At 40.1% G+C, this 21,355-nt stretch overlaps 1 protein-coding gene across 3 annotated transcripts in view; it reads left to right on the forward strand.

Moving 5' to 3' along the window:
- Window positions 1-1,039: 1,039 nt before the first annotated feature.
- SPOP (speckle type BTB/POZ protein) overlaps window positions 1,040-21,355 on the forward strand; it is an 82,266-nt gene continuing 61,950 nt past the window's right edge. For 2 of the 3 annotated variants that reach the window (XM_069603682.1, XM_069603683.1), the window contains exon 1: window positions 1,040-1,340. The gene's annotated coding sequence lies outside the window, so the exon portion shown is untranslated. Of the gene's footprint in view, window positions 1,341-2,505; window positions 2,611-21,355 lie in introns of all 3 variants that reach the window. The other variant, XM_069603681.1, reaches the window with a different exon arrangement.

Genomic DNA, 21,355 nt, shown 5'->3' on the forward strand with positions numbered 1-21,355 from the left:
AGCCAAGGGGCCCCAGGACACATGTGGCAGGACATAGTGAGCACTGTGTCCTGGAGACAGTCCCACAGAAGCAGAGCTTCCAGTAGCTATCCCCAAGGCAGGGTTCATACTTTGTCACCCCCATGACCCACAGGTTTATCTGGTTGCTTTTTTGGATAAGATGCTTCCTCACATGTTTGTGTTTGTGTGTCTACATAATGATACAACCTCAGTATGGAAAAGAGACAGTGCCTGCTCCAGATTATTTGGCTCGATTCAGTAAGAATAAAATTTTTAAAGTTTAAGCTTAGGCAAGAATTGTAGCAATAACAGATGAAATATTCCATCACTGGTGAAGGTAACTTCTTTCTCCCAGATGCTCTGAGACCTCTTTTTTTTTTTAAGTTTGTTTAACTGCACTATGCAGCATGCAAGCAGAATCTTAGTTCCCTGACCAGGGATCAAACGAGTGCCCCCTGCAGCAGAAACACAGAGTCTTTCTTAACTGCTGGACTGCCAGGGAAATCCCTAAGATATATTTCTTTTACTCAACTCAGCAATCAATGATAGTCCTTAGGAGACAGGATGTGAGACCAACTGGGGACCCAGGTGTCCAAGAAAATAAATTGTCCCTGAATAAGATTGCTATCAGTTAAGCCACCTACATGCCCACCTTACCACAAAAGAATGGGCCTTTTTGTTTTTGTTTCCAAAAGCTCAAGTTTTTAAGTTACTTAAAGGTGTCTAACATCTTCAAAAAGTTCAAAATATTTTACTGACACAGAACTGGTTAGAAAAATGAGATAATATATGTAAACGTCCTTAGTAATCCACAAGCTGCTAGCGAATATAAGGTGCTGTTGTTAAATGCCTTTATTGTTACGCTCATCCCGACTCCCAATCTTGGTCAGTCGCTGTTTCGTCCTCGCACCTCTGCGCAGCCTGCCTCGCCCTACACGCGACCCTCCGCGACTTCCCGCCTCTTTTTTCCCAAGCCCCTCCTTCCCTTCAAATCTTCGGGCCCTGGCGACACAAGGGACGCATGCGCACTAGGGAAGGTAGGCGGAGTCTTGAGGCAGAGGGAGGAGGAGCTGGAGAATCTAACAAGGGGAGGGGAGCGGAGTAGAGGAGGCGGAGGCCGCGCGGGGTGGGGCCCCGGCGGGTACGCGCTCGCTGCGTCGACGTGCTGACGCCATGACGCCCCGGCCGGTGTGTTTCGGTGTGTGTGTGTGTGTGTGAGTGTGCGCGCTCCTTGTGTGTGTGTATTTGTGTATCGGCGGTCTCGCAGGTCCCGGATGTTGCGGACAGTATGAGGCGAGCGCAGGGGGACGGGGACCAGCAGCTGTCGCCGCCGCTCTCAGGTGAGTGGGGGGAGGAAAGTCGAGGGAAAGGGTTGTCCTGTCTGAGTGGGGGGGGTGTCTCCCTTAAGAGGTGACTGACCCCCCACTCTCCCCCCCCACCACCCCGCGCCGCACATAGACTCTTTTCTGCCCCATTTCCCACATCCCGGATTACATGGCCTGCGAATGCCAGCAGTCGTGCCTTCTTCTAATTCCAAGCATTCAGGAGACACAAACGCGCCCCCTGCCTTCGGCCCCCCCCATAATTTTCCCAGTCCCATCCCCCTTGCTAAATAGTGAGCTGTCGCCTGCGGCGAGATGGGTGACTGCGCATGCTCGAGTGTGAACGAGCTAGGGGTGCTTGGTCGCTGCCCTCGGGGCGCATGCGCATCGCTGTGTTGCAGGGACCTGCGGGATAAAGAGCCACTTGACCGCGCGCCCGCCTTCTTCCTAGGCAGTGGGTTAGACTTGGTGCCAGATAGTGGGCCTGTTGCTTCTCTGCAAAAGGGAGGGTGTAAATTATTTGAGGGAATTTATGACAAAGCACCTTTCACGTCTTGTGTTGTCATAGGGACTCCCAGGCTCCAAACGCCTCCGAGAGCCAGCATTCCCCACGCTGACCCTTCTTTGGAAACTGTCATTGGAACTTATAGTTCTGGTATTCGTTTTCTTTCCTCGGATTCTTCCATCGTCATGTTGTATCGCTAATGCAAACCTCCTCTAAATTTAGGAGTAGGTGGCAGTTGTTTTGGCAAGGGATTTTGGTAGCCTTTCTAAGGAGGACTAGGGCCATAAAAAAGAAAGTAAGGGGGGATTCCTTTTAGTAAAATTATTTATTATTCTCACAGAACCAGATAAAGAGCAAAGAGTATAATGCTTAGAGTAGTAACTGTAAATCAAGACATCTGTGTTCTCTGATCTCTAGCCCTCCTCGGCTTGACCTATTTGCCTCTTTTTTGGTAAAAGATCTTCTTTAGTGCTTCCGTTTTTAGCTGTGCATTATTGATGTTTTGAATAGCACATGAAAAAAGCAATCTGAAACTACTGGTGAACAATAACTTAGCCAGTGGAAGTTTTAAGTAACAACAGTGGTGTTTCTTTCACATTTGCAAATAACAAAGAGCAATTTTTAAAATGAACTTTAAGGTGCAGTAATATCGCAGTGATCTAGAACCTGTGTTTTCAGTTGGCAGATTATACATGGTCCCTTATTTGCTCCTGTGTTGCCACTCTTGAATAGTTGCTGCCATCAGAACAGGATGAAGAGATGATAAACTCTTACAAGCAAAAGGTTTGCTGAATAGCATTGAAGTGAATAGTTAAATTGTTGGGGGCTGGTGGTGGTGCACATTTTCTGTGTTCTTTTAGTTGTCTTTGCCAACCTTGCTTCCTGTCTGGATAACTTAGGAATGGGACACATTGTTCAGTTCAGTTCAGTCACTCAGTCGTGTCCGACTCTTTGCAACCCCATGAATTGCAGCAGGCCAGGCCTCCCTGTCCATCACCAACTCCTGGAGTTCACTCAAACTCATGTCCATTGAGTCAGACATATTATTAGGAAGCCTTATTTTCTCTTTTCTTTCCTTTGTGTTCTTTCTTTGATACTCATCTCTCAAGGCTTTTTTGGGGAGAAAGGGCTGTCATTCTTAACTCTAGGGCCTTAAGTTCTTGGGCTTTAAAATATATATATATTTTTTTACTTCCTCATTTTACTCTGGCCTTTGCATGGTTCAGCTGTCTTTCCTGCTGTTTTCTGTTGTCATGGTTACAGCTAGAGCCAAGCAATGACACGGGAAGGGCAAGAATTTGGGGGGCATATATCTTCTTGTATCCTTTGAAAGAGCTGGACATTCATCTTTTTTCTTGTGTGAAGACTGAGAAGTATAAGTTATTGTGACCACCTCGTGCTTAGGCTGGGGGTGGTTGATGTCCGTTTGATACTTTGGGACTTATCCTTTTAGAGCTCTTCGTAGTGGTTAGTTTAGTGCTTGGAGATGTTTAATGTTGCCTATGTCCAGACTTCTGTCAGGTAGTTTGGTAAAATCTTTTTTATTTCTTTAAGTTTTAAAAGTTTTGGCCATGCATGCAGCATGCGGGATCTTAGTTCCCAGAGCAGGGATTGAACCCTGGCCACCTGCAGTGGAAGCACAGCCTTAACCACTGGGCCACCAGGGAAGTCCCCTAGTCTGGTAAAATTTTGAAGTAAAATGGAGGCAATAAATGTCCATTTTTCTTCTCGGTAGACTTCTGTCATATAGGGTGCTTTGTTTTTATTTGGTTGAATTTACTGAAGTCTCATAAAAAAGTTGTATGGTGTGAAGACATGAAATGCTTTTAGGTTAAGATAAGTATTAATTAAATAATTCAGATTGGTGCAGTGTGTTCAGTCGCTCAGTTCTGTCTAACTCTTTGCTGCCCCATAAACGGTAGCTCCCCTGTCCATGGAATTTTCCAGGTAAGAACACTGGAGCATGTTGCAGTTTCCTACTCCAGGGGATCTTCCTGACCCAGGGATTGAACCAACATCTGTTATGTCTTCTGCGTTGGCAGATGAATTCTTTACCACTAGCGCCACCTGGGAAGCCCTAAATTGGTGTAGAGCCTTGTTTAAAAAAATAACTCTTTAAAATGGATAACACATGTACACACATACGATACAAAAATCAGAAACTACATGGAGTATGTCCTCCTTTCCTCTTCTGTCCTCCTTTCATCCTTCTAGATACCTCCCTCGAAGGAAATTGTTACCTGTATCTTGTGTACCTTGTCATAGATAAGGCTATTACATGCATATACAACTGTATATTCTTTGGTGTTTTTTGTTTTTAATTGTTGTTTATACAAATGGTAAGATTCTATACCTACTATTCTGCACTTTCCTTTTTTCACTTAGTATATCTTGGCTGTCATTTCATACAGTACATAGAGTAGCTCTTCCCTTTTTTTTTCTTTTTTCCTCTTCCGTTTTGAAAGCTGGCAGATATTCTGATGTATAGATGTGCGATTATCCAGCCAGCTTTTATTGGATAGTTAGGTTGTTTCCAGTGCTACAATTAATTCCTCACATGTCCTTTTTATGTACATCGGTGTCTGTTGGATTAATTCCAGGTGGAAAGCTATATGGATTTTTAATGTTGTTAAATATTGCTAAATTGCTTTTCATAAAAGTTGTATTAATTTATATTCCTGCCAGGAGTGTGAATCTTGCTCTTTCTTCACCAGCACTGTACTATCTGATTTTTTAAACTTCCTGCAGGAGACTTACGTGGCAGTCCAATGTGGAAAATCCATGCTTCCAGTACAGTGGGCATGGGTTTGATCCCTGGTCAGGGAACTAAGATCCTGCATGCTTCACAATTCAGCCAAAACAACAACAACAAAAACAGTAAAACTTTGTGCACTCTTTTGTGTAAGATTTTAAAGTTCATTATGTAGCTTGTTAAGCTTCATTATCCCCTGGAGTTGTGGATAAATACTGTCACTTTTGCAGATCAGGGGTCGTGGTGAAAGATAGTGTTGGACTGAAGAATAATCTCATGAGAATAAAGTCATATGCCTGGATAGCATGGCTTTTTAAAAGCAATGCTAGGAAGACATGTAGAACCTGTATTCTAATTTCTCCCTATCACGCTTGCTGAGTGTTTCTCCATGGGAAATTCTGTAAGCCCATAAGTGATGTTTGATGATCTCCCTTTGAGAGCTGTGACTCAAGATTGTTTATACAAGTGAACTGCTATTCTGTTGAGAAATTAAAAGACTAACCCAGTTATTTAAGATGCTTTTCTGAGTGCCTGCACAGAATATTGCTACTGGTACTCTTAATGATAGTTGCAGAATGTACGCTTCACTATGAATTGTGAGAGAGCAGAGAGTTCATTTGGGAGGCCTTCCTGGAGGAAAGGAAGTGCATTTTGAGCTGTCTAGGTAAAAAATTGTAAACATACAGAAAAATGGAAAGAATAGTACAGTTGTCATCTTTATACCAATTACTCCCTAGATTCCAGCAGGTTTTCATGTTTTACTGTATTTGCTTTATCTGTATAGGTGCATGCATGCGTACTCAGTCACTTTGGTTGTGTCCAGCTCTTTGTGGCCCTATGGACTGTAGCCCACCAGACTTCTCTGTCCGTGGGATTCTTCAGGCAAATATAATGGAGTGGGTTGCTATGCCCTCCTTCAGGAGATCTTCCCAACTCAGGGATCGAACCCCAGTCTCCTGCATTGCAGGCAGGTTCTTTACTGCTGAGCCACCTGGGAAGCCACTTTATATGTGCATAAGTGTTTATATATAATATATAAATCTTTACATTGTAGATGTCATGACATGTTAATACTTTAATACTTTAAATACTTTGGTGTATCTTTTAAAAATAGACATTGTTTTAGTTCATTGATCTTACAATACATTGTCACAACGGAGGCAATTAACAATACTTTTCCAGTACCATCTAATATCTAGTTCATGTTCAGGTTTTCCCAGTTGTCTCCAACACAACACTTGTTAGCTATTGGTATTTTTTTCTCCAAAAATGTTTCCTTAGTCTTGTTTTAAATCTAGAACACTTTATTTAGGAGCGATGCAGTCTTTCCTTTTGCAGACAGGCCATTTGTCTTGTATAATATATCACTTCTAGAGTTTTCTGAGAAACTGGAATTTCCTCTTAGTTTCATTTAATTTATTCCTTTATCCCCATATTTCCTTACAAACTGGCAGTGAAGTCTTGGTTAGATTCAGTTAAACATTTTTGGTAATAATACTTCATAGGTGATGCTCTGTGCCTCATGTCACATCACAATAAGAGAAACATCACGTCATAATGTCTGACTGTGAATGGTGATGGATTTGTTTGTTCAAGATGATAAATACCAGATCTCTCCATTGTAAAGACTTTGTAATTAGCAGGTAATCTGTAGAGTAGTGACACTTTGACACAATACTCTTATGCTTCTTCAGTAGCCTTTATCACCTACTGATAACAATCTTTGCCTGAATCAGCTATTTCTTTGGTTATTACAAAATGGTAATTTTCTAATTCTAGCATTCCTTTTACATTGATTAGCCTTCCATCATCTGTGAAGATACCTCTCATCAGTTAGGAATAGATTATAATTTCTTTCCAAAAGTTCAGATAAATTCTTAATTTACTCAGAATCCTTTAGCAATTTTCTGAGTAAGAAGTTCGTATACCTCTAATGATAGGAAATGATTTTTTTTTTTTTGCTCTGTTTTGGTATCTTTATAAACTCATGGATTTTAATTTACTCTGTGTTTTACCAATAATTACAGACTTTTTGGGGGGATGCTCAAAATGTCCCATGTTTGACCTTTGGGAGCCTTTTACACTTGGTGTATGAGCTTCTAAGAGAGGAAGTCGCTGAATCACTTTGTTTTTTTCTTGTCTCAGATGTCCCCTCACCTCACCTCTGTATGCTTATGTATCTATAGTACACTTCCTTCCATTTTAATAAACTGTGTTGTTCATCTCCGTATGGAGCTGCTGGCCCCCAATTCTGACAATTAAAGGTGTCCTTTTAACACAGTGCACCTAGTGTTTGATTCATTTCTGTGTCACTGGCATTGTTGGTTTCTGAATCTTAGACCTCACAGATTTCTTATCTTGAGTACTCTTTGTGAAAAACAGCTAGTATCTCAAGAGAGCATTGCTTCCCAACCCCACATCATTAATATAACGTTAGCTATAGAAGAGACTGGACTTCCCTGGTGGCTCAGACAGTAAAAGAATCCACCTGCAATGCAGGAGATCTGGGTTCGATCCCTGGGTTAGGAAGATCCCCTGGAGGAGGGCATGGCTACCCACTCCAGTATTCTTTTTTATGTTTATTTTTATTTTTACTTTATTTCACTTTACAATACTGTACTGGTTTTGCCATACATTGACATGAATCCCCACTCCAGTATTCTTGCCTGGAGAATTCCTATGGACAGAGGTGCCTGGCGGGCTACAGTCCATAGGGTGGCAGAGAGTCAGACATGACTAAGCACAGCACAGCATAGAAGAGACTGGGGAATTTCTTTTCTCATGAGCAAACTTGCTTTTTTTCTGAGATGAAATACAAGATGAAACTTATAAACAAAATTTGTATATAATATTTTCGAGATGTGGGGTTTTGAGCATTATATACCTTTGTGCGTACATGTATAAGTGTGTGTTTGTCTTTCCTCCCTTTTCCTTATTTACATGCGTTTCTCCAGCACAGTTGGAGTATTATGTAAGATTATGCTGTAATAACATATATTTTTCATTGTCACTAGATTTCATCATGGAAAAGTGACAAATTGTTCACAATTAAGGAAAATTTTCACATAGGCCATGAGCTCTAATATCTAGCTGTCTTAACACATGGTCTGGAACAGCACTAAATCCTGTGGATTTCTGTTGTGTGCTGTGGACTCAAAAATGTTGATACATCCTCAGTGTTTCCTGAAAACCCATGACACTAATGAAAGTTAATACAAGGGAAAGATACAGTGGAGCTATATTCTAAACTTGTTTTAGGGTCTAAACTAATTCCTCAGTCAGTCAGTTCAGTCACTCAGTCGTGTCCAACTCTTTGCAACCCCATGGACTGCAGCATGCCAGGCCTCCCTGTCCATCACCAACTTCCGGAGTTTACTCAAACTCATGTCCAGTGAGTTGGTGGTGCCATCCACCCATCTCATCCTCTGTCGTCCCTTTCTCCTCCTGCCTTCAATCTTTCCTAGCATCAGGGTCTTTTCCAGTGAGTCGGTTCTTCACATCAGGTGGCCAAAGTATTGGAGTTTCAGCTTCAGCATCAGTCCTCCCAGTGAATATTCAGGACTGATTTCCTTTATGATGGACTGGTTGGATCTCCTTGCAGTCCAAGGGACTCTCAAGAGTCTTCTCCAACACCACAGTTCAAAAGCATCAATTCTTCGGCACTCAGCTTTCTTCATAGTCCAACTCTCACATCCATATGTCACTATTGGAAAAACCGTAGCTTTGACTAGACGGACCTTTGTTGGCAAAGTAACGTCTCTGCTCTTTAATATGCAGTCTAGGTTGGTCATAGCTTTTCTTCCAGGGAGCAAGCATCTTTTAATTTCATGGCTGCAGTCACCATCTGTGGTGATTTTGGAGCCCCCAAAAATAAAGTCTCTCACTGTTTGCTCTATTTCCCCATCTATTTGCCATGAAGTGATGGGACCGGATGCCATGATCTTGGTTTTCTGAATGTTGAGTTTTAAGCCAACTTTTTCACTCTCTTCTTTCACTTTCATCAAGAGGCTCTTTAGTTCTTCTTTGCTTTCTGCCATAAGGGTGGTTTCATTTGCATATCTGAGGTTATTGGTATTTCTCCAGGCAATCTTGATTCCAGCTTGTGCTTCATCCAGCCCAGCATTTCTCATCATGTACTCTGCATATAAGTTAAATAAGCAGGTGACAGTATACATCCTTGACATAGTCCTTTCCCTATTTGGAACCAGTCCGTTGTTTCACGGCCGGTTCTAACTGTTGCTTCCTGACCTGCATACAGATTTCTCAAGAGGCAGGTCAGGTGGTCTGTTATGCCCGTCTCTTGAAGAATTTTCCAGTTTGTTTTGATCCACACAGTCAAAGACTTTGGCATAGTCAATAAAGCAGAAGTAGATATTTTTCTGGAACCCTCTTGCTTTTTCAGTGATCCAACGGATGTTGGCAATTTGATCTCTGGTTCCTCTGCCTTTTCTAAATCCAGCTTGAACATCTGGAAATTCGTGGTTCATGTATTGTTGAAGCCTGACTTGGAGAATTTTGAGCATTACTTTACTAGCATGTGAGATGAGTGCAATTGTGTGGTAGTTTGAGCATTCTTTGGCATTGTCTTTCTTTGGGATTGGAATGAAACTGACCTTTTCTAGTCCTGTGGCCACTGCTGAGTTTTCGAAATTTGCTGGCATAATGAGTGCAGCAGTTTCACAGCATCGTCTTTCAGGATTTAAAATAGCTCAACTGGAATTCCATCACCTCCACTAGCTTTGTTCGTAGTGATGCTTCCTAAGACCCACTGACTTTGCATTCCAGAATGTCTGGCTCTAGGTTGGTGATCATACCATCACGATTATCTGGGTCATGAAGATCTTCTTTGTATAGTTCTTCTGTGTATTCTTGCCACCTCTTCTTAACATCTTCTGCTTCTGTTAGGTCCATAGCATTTCTGTCCTTTATTGTTCCCATCTTTGCATGAAATGTTCCTGCCTTAGCAGAAAATGATTTCTAAGACTCTTAACCATTTAGTGATATTTTGAGTAACTTACTGATTTCAGGTTACTCAAAGCCTGACAATAACAGTATTCTGATATTTATCTGAAATTCAGTTTTCTTTTTGCTGTCTTGTCATATTTACTTTCAGATTTTATAAGCTTATTCTCAACCTGGTTTCATAACAGTACTGGCTCCTTATTAAATTTTGCTTGTGTTTTCAGGGAAGCACACCTGTTTCTTGTGTTTGTTTTCAGTTATGGTGAATCATTCCAGTAGCTTCCTTTACTTTTGTTTTTGACAAGCTCCTGTTCTAGTAAAAAAAGATTTTGAAGCTTAGCCTCTTTAGGAAACACTTGGCCCTTCATTCTTGCGACTATGGTCATGTTTTAATAGAATTGGCAGGAGTTGTGCAGTTGCTGTGTGTGGTAAAGTTGGTCATGCAGCTTTGGGAATGCTGGATGCAGACCTCAAAATGGGAATTATACAGTTGGACAGTAACCCTTACTTGACTGTGAAAACCTTTATTCTTTTTTTTTTTTTAACAATTCAAAAAATTAAAAAAAATTTTTTTTTACTGTGCCGTGCAGCATATGGGATCTTAGTTCCCCAACCGGGGATCAGACCTGCACCCCTTATAATGGAATCATGAAGTCTTAACCACTGGACCACCAAGGCAGTTCCCAAAGACCTTTATTCTTTAGTGTTGCTTTCTAAGAAGCTGTTGGCATAAATCTTCGGGCTGAGGCACCAGCTATATCAGCGAAGAGCTTGCAGTAGTTCTCTGAAGGCCTCTAATTCCTCCTAGCAGTCTGTTTATTTGTAAGGAAAAAGAGATGTATGTGTAATCATTCACCTTGATTTGAGATTTACACAGTCCTTTTCTTGGTATTTAAAACAGGTACTACTTTCTGTTTCTATGATTTTGACTACTTTAGATACTTCATATGAGTGGAATCATGTAGTACCTGTCCTTTTATATCTGGCTTATTTCACTTAGCATGACATCCATGAGGTTCATCCATGCTGTCAGAATTTCCTTCCTTTCAGAGACTGCATAATACTCCCTTGTTTGTATATAATTACATTTTGTTTATCCATTCATCCACCAATGGATACTTGGGTTGCCGCCACCTTTTGCTCTTGTGAATAATGCTGCTCTGAACATAGGTGGACAAATATCTCTTTGAGACTCTGGTTTCAGTTCTTTTGGGTTTATACCCAGAAGTGGAATTGCTGAATCATATGTTAATTCTATTTTTACATTTTTTGAGGAACCTCCACACAGTTTAATGTAGTAGCTGCACCGTATTACAATCTAGGGTTCCAGTTTTTGTGTCTTTGGCAGTACTTGTTATCCTATGCTTTTTTTTAAAAAAAAAATAGTAGCCATCCTAATGGGTATGTTTTAATGTGTTTTTTAGCCTTATCTTTTTTTGAAACTAAACTTTAAAGATTTTTTTTTTTCTTTTATGGTGTATGTTTTTTGTGAGGTAATAGTTACATCCTGTGTTTTCTTCTACAAGTTTTAAAGTTACACTTTTCACATTTAGGTTTTTAATCCATCTAGAATTTATTTTGATGTTCGGTGTTACATAGAGATCTAATTTTTTTTTATTAGGATAACCCAAAATAGGGTTAATTTTCTTTCCATAAAGATCACCTGGTAAGCCACCATCATGTGTTGAATAGTGATGTTTGCCCACTATAACTTTATGATAACATTTCGGTTCAGTTTAGTTCAGTCATGTCTGACTCTTTGTGACTCCGTGGACTGCAGCATACCAGGCTTTCTTGTCCATCACCAATCACTCCTGGAGTTTGCTCAGACTCATGTCCATTGAGTCCGTGGTGGCATCCAACCATCTCATCCTCTGTCGTCCCCTTCTCCTCCTGCCTTCAGTCTTTCCCAGCATCCGGGTCTTTTCCAGTGAGTCAGTTCTTCTCATCAGGTGGCCATAGTATTGGAGCTTCAGCATCAGTCCTTCCAATGAATATTCAGGACTGATTTCCTTTAGGATTGACTGGTTTAATCTCCTTGCAGTCCAAGGGACTCTCAAGAGTCTTCTCCAACACACCGCAGTTCAAAAGCATCAATTCTTCGGCGCTCAGCTTTCTTTCTAGTCCAACTCTCACATCCATACATAACTGCTGAGAAAACCATAGCTTTGACTAGACTTACCTTTGTCGGCAGAGTAATGTCTGCTTTTTAATATGCTGTCTAGGTTGGTCATAGATTTTCTTCCAAGGAGCAAGTGTCTTTTAATTTCATGGCTGCAGTCACTGTCTGCAGTGATTTTGGAGCCCAAGAAAATAGTCTGTCACTGTTTCCATTGTTTCGCTATCTGTTTACCATGAAGGGATGGGACTGGATGCCATGATGCCACTTAACATGTTTCCAAATGCATGAGGGTTTGTGTTTGTGTTCTCTGTATTCTGTACGATTGGTCTGTTTGCATATTTTGTGCTGATACTACACTGTCTTAATTGTCATAGCTTTATAATAGTTGTTTTGTCTGGTAGGGCAGGTCTCACTACCTTGTTCTTTTTTGGTTCATCAGCCTCTGTGAAAAACCCTGTCAGATTGGTGTGGTTTAATGACACCATAGGCTGTCTAAATTATGTTGACATAATATATATAAGGGCCTTCTCCAAGAGAAAATTATCAAGCCTCTCTTATGTAACAGCTGGGTATTAAGTTTGTCTCTTATTCTGAGTGAACCAATAATTTCCATTCAGTTTTTAATTTTGTTGGAGTGATACTTTTATATAGGAATATTATCTTCAAATGGAGGGGAGCCTTGTTATAGTTTGTTGTCTCATATAAGGACCCAAATTAAACGGTTTTTGTAATGACATTGAGGTTCTATGGTATTAAGACTCTCTTGATCATAAGGAAAATAAGCCTATTTAAAATAGCTCATATAAAAGATTTATCAAAAGGAAATAGCTGTTATAGAATCCGAGGAAAAGCTGACCAGGGCTTCAGAAAGGGCTGGCACTGAAACAGTTCAGGTATTTTAGCAGTTAGACTTAATAGATTCTAGTGTTCCACCACATACAGACCTTTAGGATCCATGAAGCTTAATTCAGATTCCTGAGCAATATTTGATTTCGTCAGTCTAAGGTTTGGCTTCCCCCGGACCAGATATCTGCCTCAGGTTCAACTCTGGTTGAGGATACACAAAGCAGTTTTGAGGGTGGCTGGAATCAGAAGCAAGTTCTCTTAAGCAGTGGTTCTCAAAACTTTCTGGTCTCAGACTCTTTACACTCTTAAAAATTGAGTTTTGAGTTTTTCTTTGTGTAGTTTATATCTATTCATAGTTACTAAATTAGAGATTAAAACATAAAGCATTTTAAAATATCAATTACTTTAAATATATTAACACAAATAATATATTTTTATGAAAAGTAACTAAAAAGTTAGAAGTGGCATTTTTAGACTTTTGCAGATCTCTTAAATATCCAGCTTAATAGAAGACAGCTAAACTATCATGTCTGTGTCTATATTCAACCTGATGTGATAGATTGTTTTGATTGAAATATATGAAGAAAATATGTCCTCAAAGTACTTGTAGTTGGAAAAGGGAGGAGCATTTTCAGACAGCTGTGCATATTCTCTGATACTACACCAAAACTTGATAATCAGTAGTTTCTTCATGAGTTACGTTGCAGTGTGGAATCTGAAATCATGTTGTATATTAAAATTCATTGGTTTTTCTTGTACTTTAAATAGATCTTTAACTGATACTTGATTTTATGATATCATGCATTGGTTGTTTGGAAATGTTGGTTCATTGAGTTACACATCTTCCAAATGACACATTTCGTAATATGATACCAAAAACCCACATTAGCTAATATCATTCTCCTTATCAGAAAGATTTTTAAGTATTGGGAATGTATGCAGCTACAATATTTCCAAGATTTTAATTTTTGATTAAAAAGTTTGATTTTGCCATTAGTTACAAATACTGTCAGTTGTCTTCCTTGAAGTGACAGAATCACTTCATTTTCAAGAAAATGTCTGCTAAATATTCATGTCTGAATAACCACAGTTTGCCCTTTGTTCCAAGTAAAAGTAGTATTCCATGAAAAAAGCAGTTAGTTTAGCTCACAAATCAAGAGCCACAAGAGGTTTTCCTGGAGACTGCCAATGTACTTGAGTATCCTATAGAAGTGCTATCTACGTACTTCCCATTTCATCATGCAGAATATTTAAAAGACCCATACAAGGGCTCAGATTTAATAAAATTAATACTGCTTCCTCAGGAATATTTTCAAGTGAAATTGACTTTTTCAAAAGAATAGTCCATGATGGTAAAAGACACGCATGACTCTAGTACAGTTTGATGCCATTACCTTTCTTTATACTAAGGCTTCGATTTCGTTGTATACCAGTGCAAATGCCGAGACAATGAAAAAGGCAAAAATTTCTTAATACTGTGAAAGTAGTTTCAGCAAACTCACTGAAAGGGGCTTTCAGGGATTTATGAACTACACTTTGGGAACCACAGTGGGTAGGGTAACAAAGGTATATATTATTTGAGGTACAACAAGTGTTTCATGGTAGAATTTTACTGGATTGCTAGTACTGTTACTTAACAATATTTAATGTGATGGAGAAATGAAGGGATACTTCAGTTCAGTCGCTCAGTTGTGTCCGACTCTGCAACCCCATAGATTGTAACACGCCAGGCCTCCCTGTCCATCACCAACTCCTGGAGTTTGCTCAAACTCATGTCCATTGAGTTGGTGATGCCATCCAGCCATCTCATCCTCTGTTGTCCCCTTCTCCTCCTACATTCAGTCTTTCCCAGCATCAGGGTCTGTTCAAATGAGTCAGTTCTTCACATCAGGTGGCCAAAGCATTGAAGTTTCAGCTTCAGCATCTGTCCTTCCAATGAATATTCAGGACTGATTTCCTTTAGGATGGACTGGTTTTATCTCCTTGCAGTCCAAGGGACTCTCAAGAGTCTTCTCCAGCACCACAGTTCAAAAGGATCAATTCTTCGGTGCTCAGCTTTCTTTATAGTCCAACCCTCTCATCCACACATAACTACTGGAAAAACCATAGCCTTGACTAGATGGACCTTTGTTGGCAAAGTAATGGGATACTTGAAAGATTCTAAAAAGTTTGAGATTTTTTTTGAACAAAAATAGTTTTCTAGTAATTATTGTTTTCAAACAGCAGAATTTAAGGCATTCAGATTTTCAGCTAGTCCTTCAAACATGTCATAATCGTAGGGTAACCAATTTTGACATGGCTTATGGAGTTTCCCTTGTGGCTGAGCTCATGAGGAATCCGCCTGCAATGCGGGAGACCTGGGTTCTATCCCTGGGTTGAGAGGATCCCCTGGAGAAGGGAAAGGCTACCCACCGCAGTATTCTGGCCTGGGGAATCCCATGGACTGTAGTGCGTGGGGTCGCAGAGGGTAAGACACAGCTGAGTGACTTTCACTTTCAGTTTCTCACTGTGGGAGTTTAGTCACATAGTAGCACATGTAGCTTAACACTTTTTTCCCAAGCAGTTGAATACATTAAAAAAATCGGAGCTGCCAAATCTGGTGCTCTGTGATAACCCAGATTGGTAGGGTGGGGTGAGAGGGAAGTTTAAGAGGGAGGGGGCATCCGGTATACCCTGTCGCTGATTCGTGTTGATACATGACAGAAACCAACACAATATTGTAAAGCAATTATCCTTCAATTAAAAATAAATAAATTTAAATAAAAATTAGAAAATCTGAGCTGCAAAAATTGCTTTTGGGAAGATCTTACCTTTCCAGAAAAGGCATAGAAGGGAAGGTTAAGGCTAAGAATCTGTTACTGCAGCTTTAAATCTTTTGGTCATTTAAGAGTCTTGTGAAAGGAAACACCCTTCCCCCCAAATTTAAATATGTTTTATGACAGAGACAGGACTGGTGGTGTTAACTGACTTCAACAGATACCTATTGAGTGACTGTAAACAAAAGGTTTGGTAAAGGGTATGTTCTGAAATGAGTGGGGAATTAAACCAATATTATATGTTCTGTTGTGGTATTATATAAAGTGTTGTATAAAGTCGTCAAGTTTTTCTGTAAGATGTTATGGAAAAACCCGATTGACCTTTTAGGCCAACCCAGTATTTTGGTGTTTAGAAGGGAAAGAGGGACTTCCCTGGCTGTCCAGTGGTTAAGACTTAGTGTTTCCACTACAGAGGGCACTGGTTTGACCCATGGCCAGGAAATTACGGTCCCCCATGCTGTGTGGTGCAGCCAAAAAAAAACAAAAGGAAGACACCATTCAGTTGGGAAAGTTAGGGTGGAAAGACTGTCTTTGTAAAGGTTGCATTTGAACTGGACTTTGAAGGGTAGGTATTTTAAAGGCTGGAATTTTGATAGGCAGAAATAAAAAGTTAGTTCAGGCAGAAGGAATGTCGAGAGCAAAAATGTGGAGGTGGGTAAATGCATTGTTAGTATAGGGTGTGTACTGGAAATAATGAGCAGTGTAGTGTAGCTGAAGGAGAAGACACATGGGAAAATAGGAGATAAAAAAGGAAAGTAAATTGGCTCAGAATATGGGCGGTCTTCCCTGGTGGCTCAGAAGGTAAAGCTTCTGCCTACAATATGGGAGACCTGGGTTCAATCCCTGGGGCGGTAAGATCTCCTGGAGAAGGAAATGGCAACGCACTCCGGTATTCTTGCCTGGAAAATCCCATGGATGAAGAAGCCTGGCAGGCTGCAGTCCATGGGGTCGCAAAGAATCGGATACAACTGAGTGACTTTCACTTTCTACCAAGACCAGGCAGTTAGGGTTTAATGTGGTAAGTGATGGAGAGACTTTGAAATGTTTTGAAAAAATAATATCAGAATGTGCTTTCAGAAAATTTATTTGACCTCAATCATTTATTAGTCCGTTCATCAAAAAAATTTTAAATAGTTGCTCTGTGCCACTTAAGCATGAGAAATGCTGTATATAATGGTGAACCAAACAAAAAATCCATATTTGAGAATTTCCACTCTAGGAAAGGAACTTCAATAAATAAAATATAATTACAAATTACTGTAAATGTTATGAAGGAAGGGAATAAATTACTATGGGGGGGGTAAATGGGGAAATTAAGTTTAATTGAGGAATCTGGGAAGGCCTTGCTGAAGAGTTAAATTTTTAATCAAGTACTTGCCTTGTGCAAGATGATGTTCTAGGTGCTGGGGATATAGTGAAGGAACAAAACAGATAAAAATCTCTGTTCTCATGAAGTGCATATTCAGGCAGTAAACAAGATAAATAAAATATATAGTCATGTTAGAAGGTGGTAAATCCCAAGGAGAAAAATAAAGCTGGAGAAAGAGATACTGAGTGTTTGGGTGGAGTTGGGTATTGCAAGTTTAGATAGAATGGCCAGGGACTGTCTCATTAAATCACTACAAAGGTAATATTTGAGTAATATCTGTAGAAGTAGAAAGTGGAGGAGTACCCTCCAGGCAGAGGGAGTAGCAAGGGCAAAAGCCAGGAGGAATATATGTGCCCAGCATGTGCAAGAAACAAGCAGGGAGGCCAGGGTGGCTAGAGTTAGGTGAACAAGGGAGAAAGTGGTAGAAATAACCTTGGAGAGGTTAGTAGGAGTCTGGGACCTGTAGAACAGTGGATGAGTCCTTAGCTGCATGTTAGAATCACCTGGGGAGCTTTTGAAGCTCCTAAAGCCTGGGCTGCACCTTATAACACCTAAATAAGAATCTTTGCAGGTGGAACTCAGTGGCAGAGGTGATGGAGAGAAGTATTTGAGAAGTATGTCAGAGACTCTATCAAATTTTAGAGTGAATGTGGGGGTTTGGGAGAAGAAAGTGTCAAGGATGATTTCCAGGTTTCTGTCTCAAATATATAGGTGGGTAGAGGTATCACTTACTGAGATGGAAGCAGGAGATAGGAATGGGAGGAGCAGGTGAGGGTTTGGAGGGAAGATCAGAAGTCAGGATCTTCAGTTTTAGACCTGTTAAAATTTGAGATGTGAATGAGGCTGAGTATAAATATATTAAGTAGGCAGAAATGTGAGTGGAGCTTGAAGTGAAGTCAGGATTTCAGTTAATAAATTTGTATATAACCTGCTTGCTGATGGTCTTCAAACTAAACGACATCACACAGGATACATTTGATGTGGAAGGAACTGAAACTCTAGAAAGTGGCTACTGTTCCAGCAATCTGACCAAGAAATGGTGCTGGTGTGAACTAGGATGGTGGCTTTGGGACTAGAAAAGAAGGAGTAGGTTGGAGACTTGGAAGCCTCTGAAGCCCCTAGGTGGTGGGGGTGGACAGCAGACAAGGAATGAAAGACAGCTTTGAGATGTCAAGCCTGGGTAATGGTCTGTTGTTCCCTAGTCACTAAGTTGTGTAGCCCACCAGGGTCCTCTCTCATGGGATTTTCTAAGCAAGAATACTGGAGCGGGTTGCTGTTTCCTTCTCCAGGGGATCTTCCCGACCCAGGGATCGATCCCATGGCTCTTGCTTGGCAGATTCTTTACCACTGAGCCACCTGGGAAGCCCAGTCTGTTAGCAGATATAAATAAAGCATTTGGCTTTGCATGTATTGACATTTAAGAGAGGCTGCTTAGCAGGCAGGCAGTTTAATCTGTTGGAAGAGCAGGTGAGCTTTGCAACATAGACCTGTGTTTTATTTACATGAAATTAGTTCACCATGGGAGTGTAAAAAATTTTGAAAATACAACATCCAGAGACTTTATCATGACCTGTCAGGCTCTCTGTGATAGGGTCCCTGTCTATTCTTTGTGGCGTTTTCCTTTGTGCACCATGTTCAAGCTACACAGGCTTTCCTTCTGTTCCTCCAGTATGCCCAGCTAGGTCCTACTTATTTTCTCATCGTGAGTCTTCCCTTCCTCTTGGTAAACAGAATAGAAGTTCAGAGAGAAAAATTCAGAAGTTAGCATCTGGAAATTAGAAACAATTCCAAGAGATCCTTGCTAGTGTATGAGAGTGAACGAGGGCCTGAGATGGAATGGCTGTGGGAGCCACTGAAGTTGAAGTCCAGTCAGCAAAAGGCAGCTGAGTACCATCTTGGTCTTCGTGTACTTCAGTATTCAAATCTGTTGATCATAGGTGCTAAATAAGTGGATTTCCCCTCTGCCTCCTTGGTCTGATGATGGGATGATAGTGGTGGTCGCTGTTGACTTGACTTGATGACTCATTGCTGTCTTGTCACCACTTACAGAGATGTCCTCTGAATAGGTGAACAGTTGTGGGTAATTATTTCAGAAATTTCTGGCATGAAGAAGCAACATGTTAGTTATGAAAATAATTATATGTTGACTTTGATACATTGTTAGGGACTACTTCTGTTCCTAAGCGAATGTCTTACTTCTTAAGTGATAAAGAGTTGTATGTTATTTCAAATCTACCCTCTATTTTTTTCAGAGTGAGAAGATTTGCTTTTTTCTGATTATTAAATCGTGGAGAGAAAAATAGAAAAAACTTAAAAATTTTCATGTCATTAAAAATAAGCTTTTAAAATAACTACATAAAAATAGAGTTATACGGGGGCATCATATTTTATGTGGTGAATTCCCTACTAATGAACTTTTTTCTCCAATTTTTGCTTATAAATTATGCTGTGATGAATCTTTATACACTGATCAGATCGATCCCTTAGGATGGACTCTTAAAGTGGAAGTGGAATTGCTGTGTTAAAGATGTGTTATATAATATTCCATTTCCCATAATTATTCTTTTAGTATCTTTATGATTGAAAAGATAAACAGCATTAAAGGACGTGTTAGTAAAGGGGAAAAAATCGATTTTATCTTTTCACCAACTGTTTTTGTTTTGGTTTTTATGTGCCTGTTTTAAGTTCTCACTACACCTACCAAAAGATAATTGAGGGTAGGGAAAAACACATGCAATTATAGCTCTGGGCATCCTATATTAATGATCAGGTAAGGGATTCTAAGTAACATTTGCTAACTGCCAAGAAAGTGACAGTAAACATGATGGGAATTCAGAGGGAACGGAGGTGATTAGGAAACACTTCGAGGCAAGGTGAAGTGTGACCTGGATCCAGAAGAGTGGTATTCACATACGAGGTAGGAGAACTTTCCTAGCCTTCAGAGTGGAATAACAAATTTGAGGAATGCGTGTATGAGCTGACAAATAGGCTAGAGTAGGTGGTTAGACTAATCGGAAAGGAGGGTTCCTGCTGTGCTATAGTGGAGAGGCTTTATGGGAGTAACGTTCTATTCCAGAGGACTGCTTTTATTTTTGGTACATCTGAAGTTGTACAGTAGGGAACTTTAAGATAAAGCAGATAATGTGGTCCAATTTAAGCAAAATAAAGTCTCTTTTTACAAGAAATATAGGTTATTTATTTATATAAGTGAATTATTTAGATAATGAACTTCCTGTAGATATTAAAAGTTATTATCACATGCAGTTTTTTTTGTGACACTGTGATGATGGATATTAACTAAACTTATCATGGTGATAATTTCACTATATATGTGTATATCAAATCATTATGTTGTGTAGCTGAAACTAACACAGTGTTACATGTTATATCTCAATAAAGAAGTGATACTTAAATATTCACTTTATTATATAGCTTGACAGACATGTTCCAGCTTTTGTGTATCTCAGTTTCTTCTGTAAAATCAAAGGGTTTAAACAGGGTGATGGCTGAAGTCCTTTCTGGCACTTGAAATTGTTACATAAACTTTCAAGAATAGCTTGATTTTTTGAAATAAATTGACCTGCAGTTAGGTTGATACTTGGGCTTCCCTGGTGGCTCAGGGGTTAAAGCTTTTGCCTGCAAGGTGGGAGACCCGGGTTCAATCCCTGGGTCAGGAAGATCCCCTGGAGAAGGAAATGGCAACCTCTGTAGGCACAGTAATGCACCTACATATCTGTGGGAGCAAAACCCATCAGTTGCATGATTGTCCCATGGCTCCCCAGGTCTAGATTCATTCACTTTTGGAAACTCACTTGTTCTCACCTTGTATTTCTAAATGACAATTACAGATTTTCATTTGAAAGAATCTGTGGCCTAAGATTGAGCCTCAAGAGGATGCTGTGAGGTTGAGAGGAACTATTAACATAATAATAGTTTTAAATGATCCTCATGTAAATTATCTATAGGAATTTATCTCACGCTGGCTTTCTTCTTTTATTCTGAATTCACTTCCATGATGTCTTTAATATATGGCCAAGCTGTGTAAATACATTTTATTATTCAGCCCATATGCAATTTTGGTTATACATCTATAGGAAAAATTACATAATACATTCCAAAGTGAAATGTTTAGGATTTCTTCCTTTACTGTCTGTTTTGACTTATTTACACGACATTGCACCTCCTTTAGTATAGATAATTGAAAACTTGTAGTTATAAACATTTGTTATTTAATTTTTTGGCTGCACTGGGTATTTGTTGCTGTGCGCAGATTTCCTGTCGTTTCAGAGAGCCGGGCTACTCTTTGTATGGGCTTCTCATTGTGGTGGCTTCTTTGTTGCAGAGTACAGGCTCTAGGGTGCTCAGGGCTTCAGTGGTTGCTGCATGTGTCGCTGCACATGGGCCCCAGAGCACAGGCTCAGTCATTGTGGCAGAGGCGCCTAGTTGCCCCACAGCATGTGGGATCTTCCCGGACCAGGGATCAAACTGATGTCCCAAGGTTGTAAGGTGGATTCTTAACCACTAGACCACCAGGAAAGCCCCTGACTAGTGCTTCTTAAAGCTAAGAGTTTCTCTTTATACAATCATGATAAAACCAATTTGTGGTATACTTTAAGTATCTCCTGCATAGCATCACATTCTTTTCACTGAGTCATTTTCAA

Source organism: Ovis canadensis, chromosome 11 (genome assembly GCF_042477335.2).
Source record: "Ovis canadensis isolate MfBH-ARS-UI-01 breed Bighorn chromosome 11, ARS-UI_OviCan_v2, whole genome shotgun sequence".
Lineage (NCBI taxonomy): Eukaryota > Metazoa > Chordata > Mammalia > Artiodactyla > Bovidae > Ovis > Ovis canadensis.